A 6103-nucleotide genomic window follows, 5' to 3' on the forward strand; every position below is an offset into this window, starting at 1 on the left:
GGCCTTGCTCTAAACCTAGTAAGTCTGACTCTTCAGAGCAGGTGCTTGGGAATCTGTATGTTTACCAAACACTCTAGGTGATTCTGCATTTGGGCACTGATATTTTTTTAAAAACTCCCCAGGATTCTGATGGACAGCCAACTTAAGAATCACTGCTATAAATGATTTTATCTCAAAGCCGTTTTTGGTCATAAAATTAGGTATTTGATTTTAAACAGAGGTAAAATGAAATGGCATTAAAAGTAAATCTAACAGTTTATGCATCTTAGAAACACAGCTAAAGATCTCCTTACTATGTTTTCCATATGGTAAAACAAGAAGTATCAGTGTAAGTTTTTGACTGTTTTGCCAATTTCTGTTACATAATCAGACAGAATTCTCTATGATATTTTGGGGGGTTTGTTAGATTTCATCTACTTTTTTATGTTTTGGCTTTCTGAATCAAATGATTAGTTCCTCGAGGATGAAAATGAGATTTTCAATTTTGGGGGACCCTATAACTCCTACCCTAAAATATATAGTTGTTGACTCAAACTAACTGATAATAAGACCCAGATAAAATAAAGTCACAGTATTTTAGCAGCAACAGCAGCAGATAAGAAACCCCAGACAAAAGACTACCCACCTATGAAGAAATAACAGTTCTATACAGATAAAGAATTGGTATCAAAGACAGAAGTGGCAAATTATTCTATTAATAAGGAAAAAGTGAAAATGAAGTGTTCCAAATCAGAAATAAAAAGATAGGTAGTTGACAATGAGATACCATCTCACATCTGTCAAAATGGCTATCATCAAGAAATCAACAAACAACAAGTGCTGGTAAGGATGTGGAGAAAACGAAACCCCCATGTACTGTTGGTGAGAATGCCAAATGGTACAGCAGCCACTATGGAAAGCTATATGGAGATACGCCCCAAAATTAAAAATGGATCTGCTTTTTGACTCAAAGATTCCACTTCTGGGAATAGATCCAAAGGAACCCAAAACAGTAATTCAAAAGAACATAAACACCCCTATGTTCATTGCAGTGTTGTTTACAATCACCAAGATATGGAAGCAGCCCAAGTGTCCATCAATAGATGAGTGGATAAAACAACTATGGGACATTTACACAATGGAATACTACTCAGCCATATAAAAGAAGAAAATTTTGCTCTTTGCAACAGTATGGATGGACCTGGAGAACATTATGCTAAATGAAATAAGCCAGTCAGAGAAAGACAAACACCATATGATTTCACTCATATGTGGAATCTAATGAACAAGCTAAACTAACAAGGAAAATGGAGATAGACTCATAAATGGAGAGCAAGATGACAACTAGTGGCAGGGGGCAAGGGTGGAAGGATTGAGCAAAAAGGAAAAAGGACTCATGGACATGAACAACAGTGTGGTAATTGCTGAGGGGAGGGGGATATTAGGAGACTAAATGATAATGGAAGAAAAATTACTATAAAAATTAAATTTAAAAAATAGGTGGTTGGTTCCCAAATGTTAATTATATTATTATGCTTCATAACTTAACTTTTATAGCCCTAGATGCCTAGAGTAGAAGATAGGAAAAGCTTAAAATTAATCAGTTTATTGTCCAACTTAAGAAGTTAAAAAAAGAGAATAAACTCAAGGAAAGAAATATAAAAACAAGTGAGAATGTCAATGAAATAAAAAATACAAAAAAAGAATAGAAACTACCAAAGCTGGTCGGTTCTTGGGGAAAAAAAAACCACTTAGAAATGATTCACATATTCAATCAATTTCCCCCAGATTAGCTTGTAGATTCAGTACAATTCCAATCAAATTTCCAGTCAGTTTTTTTTTTTATTCAAGGACTGTGATGAGGTGATTCTAAACTTTATACCAGGGTTTCTCACCCTTTACAGTGATGATATTTGGGACCAAATAATTTTTTGTCCTGAGGAACTAGCTGCCCTGTGTGCATTGTAGAATGTCTGGCAGCATCTCTAGCCTCTACTTACTATATGCCAGTAGTAAAATACCCCCAGCCCCAAGTGCGACAATCAAAAATAAATATGGATATTGCCAATGTCTGGGGGGGTGGGTATAAAATTGCTCTCAGATGAGTACAATAGCTATGTAACTTTAAATGGAAAGAATCCAAAATAGCCAGAATACTTCTGAAGTAGAACAGACTTGGACTCCCAGATCTCAGGACTAATTATGAAACTATAATTATGAAGACAATTATATGATACCACAATAGATCAGTGAGCCCAGGTATAGTCCTCCTTCCAAATTACAAACTGGGAGAAGGTATTTGCAATCCACATAATTGGGATATATAAAGAACTCATGCAAATAAACAAGAAAAGCACGAGCAACCAAACAGAAAAAAATGGGCAAAAGACATTGTTATGGACCGGATTTTCATGTTCCTCCCCAATTCATATATTGAAATCCTAGTCCCCAGTGCAATGACATTAGGACATGGAGCCTTTAGGAGGTGATTAAGTCATGAGTCTGGAGCCTTTATGAATGAGATTAGCACCTTTATAAAAGAGACCCCAGAGAGCTCACTTTCCACCACGTGAAGACACAGTGAGAAAATAGTCATGTATGAACCAGGAAGTGGACTCTCAACAGACACCAAATCTGCCAATGCCTCTGTATTAGACTTGCCAGTGTCCAGAATCGTAAGAAATAAATTTCCGTTGTTTATAAGCCACCCAGTCTATAGTATTCTGTTACAGCAGTCTGAACAAACTAAGATAGGCATGAAGAGAGCTTTCACAGAAGAAAACACACATATGACCAATGAATATGTGGAACAATGTTAAACATTAATGATCTGGAAAACTCAAATGAAGACTACAGTGAGATGCTATTTTGCACCTATTAATTGAGGGGAAAAAGTCTGACAATACCAAGCATTGAAAAGATATAGATCAAGAGAATCTTTTATATATTGCTTTTAGGACCTTATATTATATAATCATTTTAGAAAATAATTTGACCTTATAGTATGAAGTTGAATAGTCACAAGCCCTGTGATCCAATAATTCTACTCCTAAATTTATCACAAAGAAGCTCTTATACATGTATCCTAGGAGACATGTACATATATGGTCATACTAGAATTTTTCCACAATAGCAAAAATCTGAAAGCAGCCCAAATACCCATAAACTCAGAAGAGTGGATTGATCAACTGTAGTATATTCATACAGTAGAATATTATGTCCACTCAAAATGAGCTACAACAACACGTAGAAACAAAAACAAATCTTAACAATATAATATTAAATGAAAAGAGTAAGTCCACAAATATTCCATACAAGTTGATATCCTTTTTAAAAGTTAAAGGCAACTAAAATTAAAAATGGACTTTTAGGTCTGAACATATATAATATCAAAAGAGCAATAAGATTGACAACCCCCTGGCTAGGCTCACTAAGGAAAAAAGAGAAAAGGCATATAAACAAAATCAGAAATGAAAGAGAAGTTACAACGGGCATCACAGATATACAAGGGATCATACTAGAATACTATGAAAGACTATCATGTCACCAAACTAAATAACCTAGAAGAAATGGATAATATCCTAGAAATATATAACCTTCCTAGACTGAATCATGAAGGAGTTGAAAATCTAAATAGACTGATAAACAGTGAGGAAATTGGAACAACCATCAAAAATCTCCAAAAAGAATAAAAGTTCAAGACCGTGTGGCTTCACTAGTGAACTCTACCAAACAGTCAAAGAAGACTTGATACCCATTCTTCTCGAACTCTTAAAAAAAAAACCTGAGGAAGAGGCAATACTTCCTCACACATTTTATGAGGCCATCATAACCCTGACACCAAAACCTGGCAAGAATAATACTAAAAAAGAAACTATAGACCAACATCTCTGACAAATACAGATGCAAGAATCCTAAACAAATTACTAGCAAATCGAATACTACAATACATTTAAACAATAATAAACAATGATCAAGTGGGGTTCATTCCAGGTGCACAAGGATGGCTCAACATATGCAAATCAATCAATGTAATACATCACATTAACAAAATAAATAATAAATATCACATGATCCTATCAATAGATGCAGAAAAAGCATTGGATAAAAATACAACATCCATTTATGCTTAAGACACTCATTAAAATGGGTATAGAAGGAAAGTGCCTCAACATAATAAAGGCCATATGTGATAATATCATACTCAATTGTGAAAAACTGAAAGCTTTTCCTCTAAGATTAGGAAATAAAGCAAGGATATCCACTGTTATTCAATATAGTACTGGAAGTCCTAGCCAGAGAAATCAAGGAAAAGAAAAAAATAAAAGGCATCCAAATTGGGAATGAAGAAATTAAAGTGTCACTTTTTGCAAATGACATGATTCTTTACATAGAAAACTCTAAAGACTCTACAGAAAAAAAAACCTATTAGAAACAATAAACAAATACAGTAAAATTACAGGATACAAAATTAATGCACAAAAAGCCACTGCATTCCTATATACTTATGATGAAATTTCAGAAAAAAAGAAATGAAAAATAAATCAATTCCTTTTGCAACTGCAACAAAAAGAATAAAATACCTAGGAATAAACTTAACAAAGGATGTGAGAGATCTATATACTGAAAACTACAAAGCATTATCATGAAAGAGATTGAAACAAACACAATGAAATGAGTTCATGGACTGGAAAAATCAACATAATTAAAATATCCCTATTACCCAAAGCAATATAGACATTTAATGCAATCCTCATCAATATCTCAATATCAGTTTTTAAAGAAATAGAACAAAAAATTCATCAGGTTTGTGTGGAACCACAAAAGACCCTGAATAGCCAAAGCAATCCTGAGAAAAAAAGAATGAAGTCAGAAGTATCATACTACCTGACTTCAAATTATACTATAAAGCTATGATGATCAAAACAGTATAGTATTGCCCTGGCCAGGTAGTTGAGTTGGTTGGAGTATCATCCCGTGTACCAAAAGGTTGTGGGTTCAATTCCCAGACAGGACCCATACTGAGGTTGTGAGTTCAGTCCCTGTCAGGGCACATACAAGAGGCAACTGATTGATATTTCTCTCTCACATCAATGTTTTTTTTCTCTCTTTTTCTCCCTTCCTCTCTCTAAAAAATTTTTTAAAAAAAACATACCCTGGAGTGAGGATTGAAAAAAAAAAAAACCCAGCATGTTACTGGGTCCAGTACAATAACAAAGTTACCAGTACAATAACAAAAGACACCTTAATGGCTCTTATCACAAGATATTTCAAGGGTTTTAGGAGCTCATGCCAGGAATGGGTTGAAGTCCAATTGTATATTTCTTATTATAAATCACAGTTATCACAGCAGGAGAAGGAGGTAATGGAAGAAATCAGCCAGGTTGCAATTGATCATGCTAAACTGTAATCTTAGAGAAAGATACAGATGGAGATATAAAATTGAAAGTCATGGAATTGAGGGAGACTTATAAAGAAGGGGGAAAGATCAAATTCAGAATCAGGGTCCAGTCAGGAAATGGGAACAATACCAGTGATTTGAATAGGGAAAATTGAATATAAAGAATTGCAAAGGGTGGCTTACCACTGAAATGTAGAGAACTGAAGGTATAGCAGAAATAACTACTGGAGAAAGAGGCTGCCACTTCACTTCCAGAACTGTGAGAAAAGTGAATAAAGCAGAAACTTAGAAAATTTGAGGAGGCTCCTTACCCCTACAGGACTAAGATTCAGACCTCTGAAGAGATGATGTGACTGCTGCAGAAATGCATCATCTATCCCTGGAGTGAAGAGGAAACTGGAGGCGGCACAGCAGAACTGTATGAGCAACCCACCGCATGGAGAAGGCCACAATCAAGCAGATTGCAGCCATGGGAAGAAACAAGCAAACACGAAGCAGAAAAGTCCTCTGGCATCCCCATGGGCAGAGCCTAACCTCAACCCAGCTGCCAAAAGAGAAAATGTGCTTTGCAGAGACCCTGTGCAGTATTACAAGGTTGGGATAAAGAGGGTTTAGAGCCAAGAGTCAATAAATTAATCACTGGGGCATTGGTATTCATTTAAACATACAAAATGGGTAAAGGGGAATATAGACAAGAAACAGGATATGCTTAGAATTACAGTA

The sequence above is a fragment of the Phyllostomus discolor genome, chromosome X (assembly GCF_004126475.2).
Source record: "Phyllostomus discolor isolate MPI-MPIP mPhyDis1 chromosome X, mPhyDis1.pri.v3, whole genome shotgun sequence".
NCBI lineage: Eukaryota > Metazoa > Chordata > Mammalia > Chiroptera > Phyllostomidae > Phyllostomus > Phyllostomus discolor.